The sequence below is a fragment of the Polyodon spathula genome, chromosome 35, assembly GCF_017654505.1.
Source record: "Polyodon spathula isolate WHYD16114869_AA chromosome 35, ASM1765450v1, whole genome shotgun sequence".
Classification (NCBI taxonomy): domain Eukaryota; kingdom Metazoa; phylum Chordata; class Actinopteri; order Acipenseriformes; family Polyodontidae; genus Polyodon; species Polyodon spathula.
Window position 1 is genome coordinate 1937911 of NC_054568.1, and position 15697 is coordinate 1953607.

The 15697-nt window shown below is 41.2% G+C and overlaps 1 protein-coding gene across 3 annotated transcripts in view; it reads right to left on the bottom strand.

The window, feature by feature from the left end:
- LOC121303802 (signal-induced proliferation-associated 1-like protein 3) overlaps positions 1-15697 on the bottom strand; it is a 99170-nt gene that overhangs the window by 63039 nt on the left and 20434 nt on the right. For 2 of the 3 annotated variants that reach the window (XM_041234598.1, XM_041234596.1), the window contains exon 2: positions 2645-2702. The exons of the other annotated variant lie outside the window; for it this stretch is intronic. The gene's annotated coding sequence lies outside the window, so the exon portion shown is untranslated. The remainder of the gene's footprint in view (positions 1-2644; positions 2703-15697) is intronic. 3 annotated transcript variants of the gene reach the window in all.

Genomic DNA, 15697 nt, shown 5'->3' on the forward strand with positions numbered 1-15697 from the left:
GTGTGCTTGAAGGCAAACAATGGAACTATGTAGAAGTAACGCCACGGAAAACGTGTTTGCCCAAGATAAGGAAAGAATACATGTTCATATTTTATTACAGTGACTTTTGTACTGAAAAAGTACAACACTTTTGGTTGTGTTGTTTGAGTAGACATTTAATTAATTAAATAATTCATTAGACAACAGGTCAGAGGTTCTTTACTCCCAAGTCTATTTTTTGTTTTTTTTGTATACGAGGGAATTCAATCTGTAACGTAGGAAAAATACAATAGTTAGAAATTAAGTGGATACTTCTTCACACAGAGGGGCTAGGGTGTGTAATGGGTTATTGATAGGATCCTCAAAAGACCCGACTTGACAAAGTTCTGAGATCAATCAGCTTCTAGGAACCGGACGAGCACTGATGGGCCGAATCTCGTTTCATTTTTAAACTGCAAAATTGTAAAAACTTTCACAAATCTGTCTGAATAAAAGCTCCCCAGCATCTCTATGGAGAATATACTCATCTATAGGAAGAGAGAGAAACAACACTACTGACAGCAGTGGCGCTAATCCTTTGAGTTTTATACTTTTATACCTTCCTATTTTATGCTGTCTCTGAACCACCTTGTTGTAACTCCAGTGTGAAATGTTATGCTGGTACTGAAGCACTATAGTGGGCTGAAAGAACTACCAGGTACCTCAGGAGAGACTGAATTCTTGTAACTGTTCCTTCTAGCTCATGCCACTGAGTCCCGGGATCAGCCTAGTTGACTTTCTCTGTACCTTCAAGTACAAGAATACATTTACAAAAAATAAAATCCCTCTGTTTACAACATATTTGTCACAATAGACTTCAATCTGTCACAACAGGACTACGTAGTGAGATAGTGGTTCTGCCGGTCCTGTTTCAGATAACCTGCCTGATAGTGTGCGTGCCATGCATTTCTCTTTAGGTCTGTAATACGTGTTTAAACGGATACAGTGTCTATTTTGCACTTCAGAGAAGTACGAATGGAAACCTGGTGTGTGAAACAGAGTCATGGCAGGCTGAATGATAACAAAGTGAAATGTGATGTCCTGTGCTCTTTCTGGGCAAGAGCTTGAGAAATGGAGGAAGTCTTATTACTGCAGTGCAGCCTGGAATCTGTAGTTTTTTTGCGGCAGTTTTAAACGGCACAGATTTTAACAAATGACTACTGCTCCCACAATGCAAGGTGAAACATTTGAGTACCCACTAACCTTTTACAAATATTGAAATGGAAATAATTGCACTGAGAATTATAGTATATAACTCCACAGCACGAGGTCCCACAATCCAGGTTTGAAGCCAGGACTCCAGAGGTGAAAGGGTATGCATGAATCCACTGTGGTACTTCTTCTTCCCTATATAGTTTAATCCTTACTTGCAAAGAGGTCTAATTACTTGGCATAACAGTCAATACTCTACGTTGGATACAATTACCCCCAGTGTCCTTTGTGCATTGTGCTGTGCTGTTCAACATCACCAGGCTTTCAAATCAACAGCACTTACCGTGGCAGTTCCCTTTGAAGATGTCTAAAGACACTCGCAGTACATTGTTAATCTTGTGTAAATAAGCCACTTTACCGAGACATGCAAAGAACTGCTGAATAAAGACCAAACCCACAGTTAAAGTTTACGACCATTTTTTGCATTCATTTTTCAGCGCAAGCGCTACGCAAACAACGCTAAAAAAACACTGCTGACGTTTTTACGCTCCAGATTCATTTATAAACGTTTTCGATAATGCAGTTCAGACAGAAGGAAGCTGGAGCTGCCGTTGGTCAACGGCTTTAAAACTTTTGTGATACTGCATTTTCCCGTCGAGCACCGTACACTCGAGAGAAAACAGACAGACCGAACCCAGGTTTTGGTGCGCACAGGTCTCTACGTGGAATTGTTAAAGTGTGGCATGATTGTATCCCTAGCGAGTGAGAGGAGCCGTTTCAAATATTACATTAGGCTTTAGAAATGCAGACAAAGACAGAACAGAAGACCACTAATCCCACTACTCGCCGCTACTATACCAAAGCTAGCCGCCCCCCCAGTCCAGATCTCCTGTTGTTTCTGCTGGATGAACCTAATGCCCTCTGCGTCTGTGCTTGCCCATGTTGTGTTCGGCCCAGACTGAGAGGCTGGATTACACGGGACAAGGAATCACAAACAGAACATGTTTATTCTTGCTCTTTTGTTTCCACTTTATATAACGAAGCGCTCCCCAAGACTGCCGTGCTGTCCAAGCCGATGAAGGGGAAGCTCAGCTCATGCTGTCAGTACAGTCTGCTGCAGGAGTGGATCTGTCCTGGATGAGCTGCTACACTGAAGTCCTGGTAGCTCTGTGAACAGAGTGCCTCTGGCCTTGCCAAATCCCCCCTAAGCGCAACTCCTCCACCGCTCAAAATAAGGATTGTCACCCTTGTAAAATACGTGTTGCAAAACAAATGAATCTTCAGCTTTTTCAAGTTCCAACAGAGGAGCACACAGACACACACAACTTCAGTTTTAAGATCAATCAAAAATAAAAACAGCAGAAAATCACCAGCAACCCAACCTAATGCTATCTCTACCAGTGCCACTTCTATACCAGTGAGGCTTGGTTTGATGCACTGGTACATTATCCTTGGTCATTGTTAATTTGCTTACCAGTTTTCAGTCCTCCTCCTCTAGTGATGTATACAACTTTGACAGCATCTTGCACAACCTAAACAAAACAAAAAAGTCAGCTCACCTACATAACACTGCAATGGAAACCACATTTTTCTTTGTATCATTTTTAAAGGGGAATCATGATACTGCACTTATTAAACTTTGCATATTGTATTTGTTGGCAAAAAATGACCAAGTTATAAAATGTGTCATAAATATACCATGCAAAACATCACTGATATCAAAAATTAAGAAATACGAAATCAATAAAGCCTAGAAGTGTTACGGCACCTCTTGCAGCGTTTACAAGAACTTGACAGCTTAGATTTTTATTTTATTCATACATCACAAGTAAATATACTAGGCAGTTACTTTTTTTTCAACTTTCCTGGGAAAATTCGCCAAAAGAAAGACATTTTTCTTCCAAAGACCGCACCCAGCTCATGGTCCCTCCTGCAACAATGCTGGTGAGTCAAATGAGTGGCGTACAGAAAACCAGCATTATTGCAGGGGGTAGCGTGATCCGGATACACTGCGACCCTTACAAGGCACTGGCAATGTGTTTAAAAATGCATGCTGCGATATGGACAACACAGCACCCAGCAAAGGAAGGGTAAAGCGTTTCGTGTGCACTTTGCAGGGAGTTCTGTAATACTGCAAACTCTAAATGCTGCCCTCGGAACCTAAACAAAGCAGCAGCAATCGAGACGGGTCCTCTTTATTCTTCGTGTCGGATCTCAGCATGTCAGGTGCTGTTTCAGCCATCGTTTAGGGAAGCACAGATTCAATTATATGTGACATGACCTTTAATGTGCCTTAAATGTATTTATATGTAGATTCAGTACAAGTGATTTTCATTCAAAAGAACATGGGTCTATAAGATGAACTGCAGTCTACTTAGCATTACAAGATAATTGGGCCCATGTACTGTAGGATGCAATACACTTGGAAAGCATAAGAATGTGGCAATAAACATGGTCATTTCTGCAAATGTACCTATGATAGACAAACTGACTGTCACTTGTAGGCAAAATTCCTATTTAATGAACCCTTGTCCTTGGGTTGATGGCTGAGACTAGCCAAATTTACACAATGCTTGCGTGAAAAGCCCAATTCATTGTTTTTTTTTTCCTGACAATTTAAATAGCGGTCCCATCCATGCTCTCCCTCACAGCAGCAGGGGCCTGCTTGAGAAGAGCCCGGTCTAAGGTGAACATTGCCAGGCAGTGATGTGGATTAATGCTGCTGAACGTGAGCCTGTGTGTGTCTGCCTCGACCCTGACTGTGCAGAGACCCGCGAGTATGACAACACAATGGAGTCACTGCAGGGCCGGCGATGTGACGAGAGCTGACCTGACACATTGGCACCTGCCTTCAGACTGTTAAAATAACACATCCAGCACTGCACTGCCCAGAGACCTTGACACTCTCTCTCTCTCTCTCTCAGGCCATTACAGATACTGTTATCTTACAACCCCCTGCAAGACAACCACTAGACAAGGCATTCCAACTGCAAACTTCAATTCATCATCTTCCATTACCAGGCTTCTAATTAAACTGACACCTGTCTAGGCTTTAATGAAGTTCTCTTAAGTAGGCTACTGTACTGTACATCACCTGGGGTTGTGTAAACCCGATGCAATACCTGTGCAGGGGTGTGCTCTCTTTGAAGAGTAGACACATCGTTCCCCGGTACCTTTTAGGTTCCAAGTTCAGTTTCAATCAGGAGTTCCACTCATTTTTCCCTACTCTCCCACTACACTGTTACACCAACTGGACTTTAAGTGATTGTACGGTGGCTGTAACACGTGTTTCTACCCCACTGCACATCTGAGACTAGCACAATGAATGAAGGTGCACCACGGAGAAGGAATTGTTTTGTAAGCTGCAGCCACTTTAATTCAGTGATTTTGAGTTGTGGTTCCAGCGTGTCATACAGCGTTCCCTAAGGAAAAGAGGTGCTGGCAGTTAATGCATTAGATCTGCCTCTGGTGTCAAATCCAGCTGTTTAAAAGTGAGGCTAGGAAACTTCAGGGGTCAGTGGACAGGGGAGTAAAATCAACCACATTCATAGTGTAGCAATTATCCAGTTAAAAAAAAAAAAAGAAGGATACAGCAGTTGCCTTAAACACATCACTGTTTTTTAAAACACTACTTGAAAACGCTAAAAAAAAAATCGGAAACTGGCTGTGACAGTGGCAGCCAGCAACAAGAGCAACATGGCCTGGAGGCGGCCAGCAAAGGGCTGAGGAGAAAACTCTTCACAGGGCAATGAAAACAAGGCTGATGAGCTGAACACAATTACCCTGACACCAGCACAAAGAGGGAGATGCAAATAAAGCATTTCAGCCCGAGGAGCTGAAAAGCTCACAGCTAGATTACAAGGACGGACGCACGCACACAACGAACTCACCTCTGATAAGAAGAATGATTATTTATCGTATTTAAAATCGACTGGGCACCCTGGTGGCCTTTTTGGAGCCTCGCTGATACACGACATTATAAGCATGGGCATGCTTGCAGTTGCATTAGAAGGCTTTCAAGCAGAGCCTATGTTTTGCACTTCTTGCTCTGATAGTAACATGCTGTCAATGCATTGTTATATTGTGAAGAGTCTACACATTTTGCTTTTCAATACTAAAAGTGTTCTTGATGCATCAATTCTTGGCAATTATAACCTGTCCAATAATCAATTAGTAAAATGACTGTACAGTACCTCTACACTTTTTTTTCAAATGTATTTTAATATCTCATTACACACATACACTAGCTTTACACTTCTAGAAGTTCATGTCTATTGGTTTTCCAATTGGATCCTCTTATGATAACACACTCATCCGTCTCGTGAGGAGGCACACAGCGACACTCCGCAGTGTTGTAGAAAAAAAGGGTGTGTTTTCATTTCCTGTCGCCCTCCTGCCCCAACTCGCGATGCTGCTGATCCTTCCCAAGAACCCAAAACCTGTCATTAACAGCAATCCCGAATACCAAGTCCTCTAAATCACAACACGGTCGCCACGGCGACCAGCTGAGCCCTGCTCCTGTCCCCTCAGGATTCAGCCTATCCATTGCATTTTCTATATACCCCTGGGGTTTGATTGAAATTGCACTAAAACTTTAGTACCAGCAGTATTTTGGAAAAACAAAAAGCAAAGCTTTCCTGTCTCACTGTGCCTCCTCATACACACACACACTGGTAACCAATGAGAAGTTAAGAGCACTGGCAAGGTTTATCCAGCAAACTGACAGTTGTGTAGAAATTGTGTAATGTAGTCACTAGCAATCTCTCTCTGTGGTATATGACAATGGCAGTTAATATCAACATTAACAAAATACTCCTTATGCATATCTCTGGCACAAGAAGACTCTACAGGATCTACTGTAGGCTATTTACTGCATGAGCTTGTCCACTAACCATGCCCTTTAATCCTGAGCCACCCCCAGCCCTCTGCAGGTGATCTTTGAGATGCGAGTTACACGGCTATCTACCGAAAAAGCGCGTTAAACATCAACTTGCAGCATGAGAACCGAAGTTGAGTGCGTAAAAACTAGATTAAAATAAAAACAGTAAATGAAACAAAGTCCATAATGTAATTCAAGTATACGTTTGCCGTAGCGTGCTCCACCCATCATTTACACCCCGGCCCAAATACATTCACATGCACCCTGTTGTTATTTAACACAATAAAGTTTAATACACAAGCCTACTTTGCAGACCTGACACAAAAAACATGATCTTTGTACCAGCAAAATAATTAAAAATATTTAAAAAAACCCTACCTACCTGGTCTCTCCTGAATCAGGTTACAGCAAACCAACAATTTAAGGGGAGTCAAATTCTTTGACAAATGTAGCGGGCAAGTCTGTACAGTAGACAAAGCTGTTTTCACAGGTACTATACAATAGACAGTAACAGAGAAAACACACTGATATACCGATGAATGAATCACTAATAAACTCGATAAGACCATGGCGGGATGCAAGTGGTGTGGGTAACGATCTAATCTAAAAGTTCTTAACTAAATATAACACTCCCCTCTACCCAGCAATGGCACTTAGGAAACTGCAGTTAATCTGAGGTCCCAAAACCAATAAAACAATAAATACAGTTTGAAGGTTCACACATGTGCTGTGGGTGTGTGCAAGGCAGGTGTGCAGCCTGTAGTGCTGTGGCAGTGCAGGTGCTCCAAGTGATAGTGCTGGCTCCGTATTCAGCTCTCGAACCCATCTCTGCCTGCTCACACAAACACAATGCTCTGCTTTGGTAGCGTCAGCGCAAGAGGCCGTACTCGTGTAGCAGCGTCCCCTCTGTACTGCCAAACTCCTCCCTGTGATCAGCACACCGCCACACTCTAGCCAATCTCCACGCGCAACACGGCAGATCACAACAGAGCTGTTCAGCAGTCTTACAGCTACGACCTTTCAACAAGATGGTCGGCCCATCCCTGCGAAGGGGTACCACCAACCTTACTTAGCGCCCTTCCAGGTCGAGGGTCAGATTTACAGCTCGGATTCACTCTATCCCGTTCACAGACCATTCCAGAACATGTTGATGAAATCCCAGACACTCCAAGCAGTCTTCAGAACTCTTAAAACCAAACCCATCCAGAAACACCCCAAGTCATGTAACTAAAAAAATAAATAAAAATAAACTTTGGGAGAGCTTTTCAAACTTTTTGTTCCTGAATTGCTATCTTCTGCCCATCTTTCCACAGAGTAAGACAAACTGAGTCTTATACCCCTTCTCTACTGGCACACCCGAACCACGGAGGCTTGCTAGGGTACTGGCATCGGTGTTAATCCACTAGCTATTTGTCGAGCCGAGCAAAAACCAAACCGTGAAACACTGACCTCAAAAGACATCTCAATCCGGCTGCGAGCCCAGCCGAGCGGAGCTGAGGTTAAGGATTTTCGTCATTACATTGTATCAGTCAGTACGCTCTACATAGACAAACAAACGTGGTGTGATGAGAGAAAAGTCCGGGCGTCAGAAATGAGCAAGTTTATGCTCAAATTTATTTGAAGCAAATGGACATAAACCGCAGGTACGGTCGACTTGACTTAAAATTCTACCAAATTTCTCATCCTTGACCTTTAATATATCAATATAAAGAAAGAAATGCAGAAAATCAAACAATTCGAAACTTATTTACAAAAATAGTCAAGCAAAATACTGTACAGCTGTACCACACATAAAACTACAGCTCTCCTTACAGAAATATAGTGATGCAAGAGGCAGCTGTACTGCTGGTTTACTCATTTTTGAACAGCATTTGTTTGCACATCTTTTGGCAAACCGAGTTAATGAATAACAATAATTAAAATGGTCTTTCTTTAAGTGTGATGTCAGTAGCACAACTCAGCTCTGCAGTGGAAAAACAACCCAGGCTCCCCCTAACTGCATCCTGAGGGCTCAGCACAGCTCCAGCATGGTTGTACAGTGGAAAAGAGGCATCAGTGGACACTAACAGCAGTCCGATCCAAGACTACTTAAGAGCAAGAGATGCACTTTCACTAAAGTGCTGGGGCAAGGATTGGAATATTCAAACAAACACGGATATGCATGTTCGTATTCTATAAACAACCATGTTCGTATTCTATAAATGACTAGATCAGAAAGAAGCAAAGGAAACCAACGCATGACTCTGTAGTAACACACATTCTACTGAGTGCTTCTGACCTTTCTTTAATAATTTGAGGTCCTGTGTTTACTTCACTTGAGGATAGACAGATAGACAGATAGAGTGACAGAGGCAGAGAGATATAGATAGATAGAGATACAGATAGAGATAGATATAGAGAGATAGTGAGAGAGATAGACAGAGATAGATAGAGACTGACAGAGTGAAAGAGATAGACTGATAGAGAGAAACAGAGACAGATATTATAAAAGCCATGTGAAGACACCAAAAGGCAAGCTTCATCATACACCCATTACTGCACCACATTGTACCAATGGTACAATTATCTTGTGTGGTTTTTGGAACAACCACAACCCTATAATATACATGGGGGTGTCACATTCTTAAAGAATTCACAGCAATGTCAGTATATATGCATGTATGTATAAGATATATATATATATATATATATATATATATATATATATATATATATATATATATATATATATATATATATATACATACATATATATATATACATACATATTATATATTATATACATGTATATATATATTTATATATATATATATATATATATTATATCATATATATATATATATATATATATATATATATATATATATATATATATATATATATATATATATATATATATATATATATATATATATATATATATATATATATATATATATATATATATATATATATATATATATTAATATTATATTTTTTTTTAAGATAATGTGTTTAAGTCAGGCATCTTAGCATTTGACTTTATGCCTCCCTCAACACACACTATTCGTCTATCAGAGAACCCTGCAACAGATGGCCTTGACGGTAATTAGGGTTTGACTCTGTGCAGTTCATGAATCCCGTCTCTCAATGAGAGGCTCATTCACAGCGATATGCAAATACACCGGGCGGGTGGCACAACAAGTGTTCTGCCCACTCTGTGAATGTTACATTCTCCCTTCAAACCCTGCTGGTGCTGTTCCTACAGGTACTTACTGGATACACTACACTGGTGGCAAAGCTTCCATTATAGAGGTTTGCAGCGTATACAAAGGGAAAGTGACGGCTCTCCTCCGTAGACATAGCGTCTGCTGACTGTTGCTTTCAAAACTCCTGGTTTAGGGCACGTCTGCAAACAAAAGTTATGAAACATCAGACTGCAAAGACCCATTCTGAACACCAGCTCTCAAATGAACCAGGACTAAACTCACATCACAACTTACTAAAAAGTTCACGAGGAAGTAGCTTCCCATATACAGTTAGTTTATTTTTTACTGTCTCCTTAGAGAGCGATTCTTTTTGCAATAATTTTTTGCTATTGTCTGTGTTACGAACCCGAGTTCGGAGGGCTGCCCTTTTGTTCTAGCTGCCATAGACACTGTAGTTGCTTATTAACATCACAGCATTATAAAATAATTTATAAAAAACAAAGCCCTCTAATAAAGTATTTGTCAATTTTCAAAACAGCATTTCAAACAGTTTTTACCAAGCTTTCTCAATGGGAAAAAATGGTGTTTAAAAAAGAAAGTTAACAAACTGTCTTTGAAAATTGGCAAAAAAAAAAAAAAAAAAAAAAAAAAATCTTCTTTCAGATTTTTAGCATGTGTGAAATATTTTAAGAATGGGCTTCTAGTTTTCAGTTTTTGCTTTCCATCTCTCTCCCTCTGTTTAAACCTTAATTAATAGTTGTTAAGCCTTAACTGGATACCAGATTGTTTAAATTAGCGACGCGCTTCTCGAAACCAGCGCAGTGGAAATGAATAAGCTGAAAGCAGTGATTAGAGCCAGAACGAAATGCAGGTTCAAGTAGAATCAGGTGAGATCAAAGCACGTCGTTTGTAAACTCAATCAAGATATGAGGGTAAAAAGAAACAACTTCCTTTGGTAATTAGTGTTTGATTAAGAAAGCAAATCAGAGCAAAATATTTTTAAACGGGACATCACGTGATCAGAAATAAAACCCCACAATTAGAAACCTTATTTATAGAAATAAAAGACAACAGAACAAAACAAAAATCTAACTCACACATGTTAAATACTAACTACACTTGTTTTCAGCCTGTAAATGACACATGCCAGTCCATCAGTGTCTTACAGGAACAGACATGAAAAGTTTCTATAATTAGAAAAATAACTGTTCAGAGTTCAACTTTGAACTTGAGGGATGCGAGTCAATGACAGCTTTATATTCTACTTTACTACATCTAACTTAGAGAAGCCCTCGGCTCCACCCTTGTTCTGAATTAACACAATGGGCATCCAAGTGCTGCACCCCTGTCCGCTCGTGACAAAACCAAGAAATAGAAACGCAGAGAGGAAGAAAACAGCTGTTGAATATTTACGGAGTCAGGCGGTCAGAGTGAAATGAATGCTGAAACAACTCACACAAGTTTCACTTTACTCCTAGTCTCCTGAATACCAGCATTAAAGGCAGATCCATAAGAAACAGAGTCCTGCATGGCCGGCGTCACAGCCCTGTATGCGACACCCCTCCCGCCCAAGCATGCTCACAGCAGCTGCAACTCCAGCCTGCAAGAGGATCGCTCTGGGTAACTGATCTCTGAGCAGCACATGGGCTTCAAGCAATCAGCCACCCTGCCAGAGAACAAATTACTGTTAATCAATCATTAAAAACAGGTCAATCAGCTATTCATTTCCGAATCCAATATCTAACAGGCATTAAAAATCAACAATAACCAAAGCTTTGGGAATACTTTAGCAAGAAAAAGCACACAACGAAAAGCATGTGCATATAAATATTAGTATAACTATAACAGATGCATTAGGACAACATTATTATTAATAAGCAAGAAGAAATGTAGACATACATGTGCTAGTGACACAACAGTGGTCTTTGATTTATACAGTGCATGTGATTGCCTTGGCTTTACATGTTGGAAAGCTAAAAGAAATTTGTTCTTTAAAAATTTCCAATAGGCTGAGGCTCCAATAGGCAGCAGTGTGAGTATCGATCAATAAATGGTCAACGCAAAACAATCTATGGCGATCAATAATTGATTAATTGGTTAGTAGTCCACCTTTGTTGATTACTTTAATTATTTAACCAGGAAAGTCCAGTTGAGATTAAAATCTTTTTTTCAAGGGAGACCTGGTCAAGAAGGTGACATACAATTACAATTACAACCAGTAACCTAGAAAACTGAAACTATTTGGATGTTTACTTTGTTTGATTGCTTGTTTGTCAACCAAATTATACAGTAAGTCCTGTAATTGAGTTTGGCCAAATGAACTAGAAACAAATAAAATAATTATTTTACACTGTGATTAACAGCAGTTTTGGCTTGAAGTATTAAAACGCACTTCCACTGCTGGCGTTATGTTCTATTCTGGATAAAGGTTTACTACAGTAAAATCATAGCACAGTGTAAAACAGCACGGTGAAAGCATGGTAAAGCATAGGTAAGCATTGTAGAGGATATCGAGGTATGGTAAAGTATATTAATAAACATGGCAAACCAGACAAATGTATTGTATAACCCTGGGAAAAGTGTGGGGTAAAACTGCAGTAACAGCGGGAGTAGACTTTTATAAGGTCAGTTAGATTCAAATCCCGAGGCAGATATCAAAGAACCGACTATGTCACGTTTCTGCCAAATCGTGCAATTCGACCACTGCTTTCGTCCCTGAAAGAAACTTGCCTTTCATGTAGAAACAATTATGTAAAGTGCTTAGCAATGTTTCAGCATGATTGCTTTCCGATGACCTGCTTTCCAAGTTCACGCAACACATATTGTAAACGCGGGCTTGGGCAAAGTAACTGGATCAGTAGTGCACTGTCGGTGAATTCTGATGTTTAGTGGTGTCTGAATAGGTTCAAAGATCAAGTCAATGCACTAATGGCTTGCACATTAAGGGTACAAATGGATAGTTAAGCCTCCCTAATAATATAGCAGACCCCAGGTCTGTGAATGTGTTATCGATTAGTCCCAAGAGACCAGTTCACACAGCTGTTCAGCTCCAACACTGTACTGCACTAGCCTGCTGTACTTCACAGGGTCTCAAACCCGTTTCTGTTTCCTTGCTGGCACTAGCAATGGAACTGGAAACGGAGGTGTGGAATCCAAGCCATGAAAAGCTCTCCTGTGCAGCACAAACTGCAGGCTTGGCAGCAATGGAGTGAGAAAGAACAGCTGTCCTTATTTATACACAGAGTGAGGGCAAGAGCAAGCAGTAGCAATGACAGCATCCACAAATTGCCCTGCCAGCATGACCAAGCTTGCCCTGGACAGCAGGGAGCACCCTTTCTCTTAGGGATGAGGGAGCAGTTCAATCTCCATGCTTGAAGCCTGCCCTGGACTGGAGGGAGCACCCTTTCTCTTAGGGGGTGAGAGAGCAGTTCAGTCTCCATGCAACAAGCCTGCCCTGGAATGGAAGGAGCACCCTTTCTCTTAGGGGTGAGGGAGGGAGCAGTTCAGTCTCCGTGCTTCAAGCCTGCCCTGGAATGGAGGGAGCACCCTTTCTCTTAGGGGTGAGGGAGCAGTTCAATCTCCATGCAACAAGCCTGCCCTGGAATGGAAGGAGCACCCTTTCTCTTAGGGGTGAGGGAGGGAGCAGTTCAGTCTCCGTGCTTCAAGCCTGCCCTGGAATGGAGGGAGCACCCTTTCTCTTAGGGGTGAGGGAGGGAGCAGTTCAGTCTCCGTGCTTCAAGCCTGCCCTGGAATGGAGGGAGCACCCTTTCTCTTAGGGGTGAGGGAGGGAGCAGTTCAGTCTCCGTGCTTCAAGCCTGCCCTGGACTGGAGGGAGCAGTTCAGTCTCCATGCCACAAGCCTGCCCTGGAATGAAGGGAGCACCCTTTCTCTTAGGGGTGAGGGAGGGAGCAGTTCAGTCTCTGTGCCTCCAGCCTGCCCTGGACTGGAGGGAGCCCCCTTTCTCTTGGGGGGGGGGGGGGGGGTGAGGGAGCAGTTCAGTCTCCATGCCTCCAGCCTGCCATGTTATTTCTGTAAAGCTCAAGCTGCAAGCCCTGACACTGCCATAAACCAGCATCATCGATGGCAGGGTAAGCAGGGTCTGCTAATCATTGCTGTTGAAGAGTAATTGCACAGGCAGAGCAGTCTGTTACAGTGCTGTCTGACACTGTGACCTGCAGAACAGGCACAGGTTGAATGAAGATTCATCTTCACTGGACACTTTAAGCCCTACCTCATCTAAGGGCTCACGAGGTCAAATAAGCAACATCCTTCCTGGTTTTCAGTGCTGTCTGAGGACCTGTGTGGACTGCTTCCTAAATCATGTGGCAGTGAACAGATTATCTTTCCAAGCAGACCTAGATTATATACTGGAATCCTGTTGAAATGGAGGACTGCAGTCTGCTCAGACAACACAGGGACATTAACGTGACCTGTTTTAAATACAAAGTCAAACCAGTCTGAACCCAGGAAAGACCTCAGGATGTAATCGGACAAGAGTCTCCCTGCTAGATGGATAGAGGCCCAGCACAGAGTCTGAACTCCACAATTAAGCAGAGACATTTCCGGCAAATAAAAAATAAATCAGTAAAAAAAAAATTAAAAAAAAGACGTATTTTACAAGTTATTTTTAATAAGTACATTTGAATTAAATAGGAAGTATTCATAATAGTTTATAGATTTTCTCCTGTGTGTATTTGTTACAATTAAACCAGGTTAAAAACACAATAGGGCTGTATTCTGATCACAGCGCAAATTAAGAATTCTGATCCCCGATTCTGTGACGCAAAAATGGAGAGAAGACGTCATTGACATATTCGTGCAATGGGGTCCCAAATAGATAACTGAGCACTGTGTTAAGACCCGCTGAAAACCTGGTTTATTCAGTGGTGCAATCAGGAACTTCAACAACTGAACACACTATAAAAAGCAAAGTAATCTTACACGTATACATCACAGGAGCACATGTGTACGTCTGTCCTTTCTTTCCCTGGCTGTTGTTAGTGCTGTGTGCGTACGTGTACCATGTGCACCTTTAAATGAGTTAACTGCTGCGTAAACTTAACACAATGTATTTGCTTTGTTTCCGTGATTCAAATAACTCACTGCTATTGGCAGGCCTGAAACAAGATACCGGTTTCGCTGCCTGATGATGTATGAGCTTAACTAGTTTGAAACATTATAACGAATTAGAAAATGGATCAGAGATTTCCTTTAACCTGATTGGTCAATACGAGGGCTTAGATCTCTGATGAAGGACCTCGAATGTATTCGTGTATTTTACCTTTTTCCCTGCTTCTTGTAAGAAAGTCTCAGTTTTTGTAGTGCTGCACACGCCCTCTGAATGTTGTCTGTCAATGCAAGACATTCTGCTTCCTCGCTGTCCTATCTATTTAAATTCAGTATAGCAAATAAAGGCAAAAAATAAAATAAATCGAGAAAGCGTTTGCTGTCAGTGACAATACAGTAACCACAATACTTAAGCAACTAGTCTGCGGTGTGAATGACGAGTTGAAATCAAACAACTGCAAGCAGTCTGATTAGTTTCAGCGACTTTATTTAAGCATATCACAGTAACAGTTGGATCCTGGAAATATTCCATGAGAATTTAAGCCTTGGTTATATTGAAACTCTTGTACATTACACTGGCAGAGTAGCAAGGCAGAAACCACTGCTCACTAACATGAATGCTCGTCTCAAATTTGCCAAAAAGCACCTGGATGATCCTCAAGAGTTCTGGAACAATGTTCTAGGGACAGATGAGTCAAAAGTGGAACTTTTTGGCCAACATAGGCCCTGTTATGTCTGGCGAAAACCAAACACTGCATTCCACAGTAAGAACCTCATACCAACGGTCAAGCATGGTGGTAGTGTTATGATTTGGGGATGCTTTTCTGCATCAGGACCTGGACGACTTACCAACATTGAAGGAACCATGAATTCTGCTCTGTATCAGAGAATTCTACAGGAGAATGTCAGGCCATCCGTCTGTGAACTGAAGCTGAAGCGCAGCTGGGTCATAGAGCAAGACAATGATCCAAAACACACACAGAAGCACACTTTCGGAGAAGCCACGCCCTACGGGGCAGAAACGTTTGACTTTAACAACGTGTCTGCGATTGCTCTCGTTTCAACAGAATGAAGCCCAATATGTATTCTTTAAAAGAGAACGAAATATAAATATCAGAGCTTTTATTAATTGTCATATACTGTAGAACCTGTTTGCAAATATTTCTGATCAAAACTATAGCTAACGTAATCCACAGATAATCTATTTTTTTTTCTGTCAAATATTTATCTAACTGATTTTATAGTGTCTTGTTCTCAGGAATTAAAATTAGTAATATATTATTATTATCACAAGCGCATGTCACTGCATACATTAGAAGATGCTAATTAACTGCATATTAAAATAAGTTTAGTCATAAATGTATTACTTCCTTTGATTTGACATTCATTCACC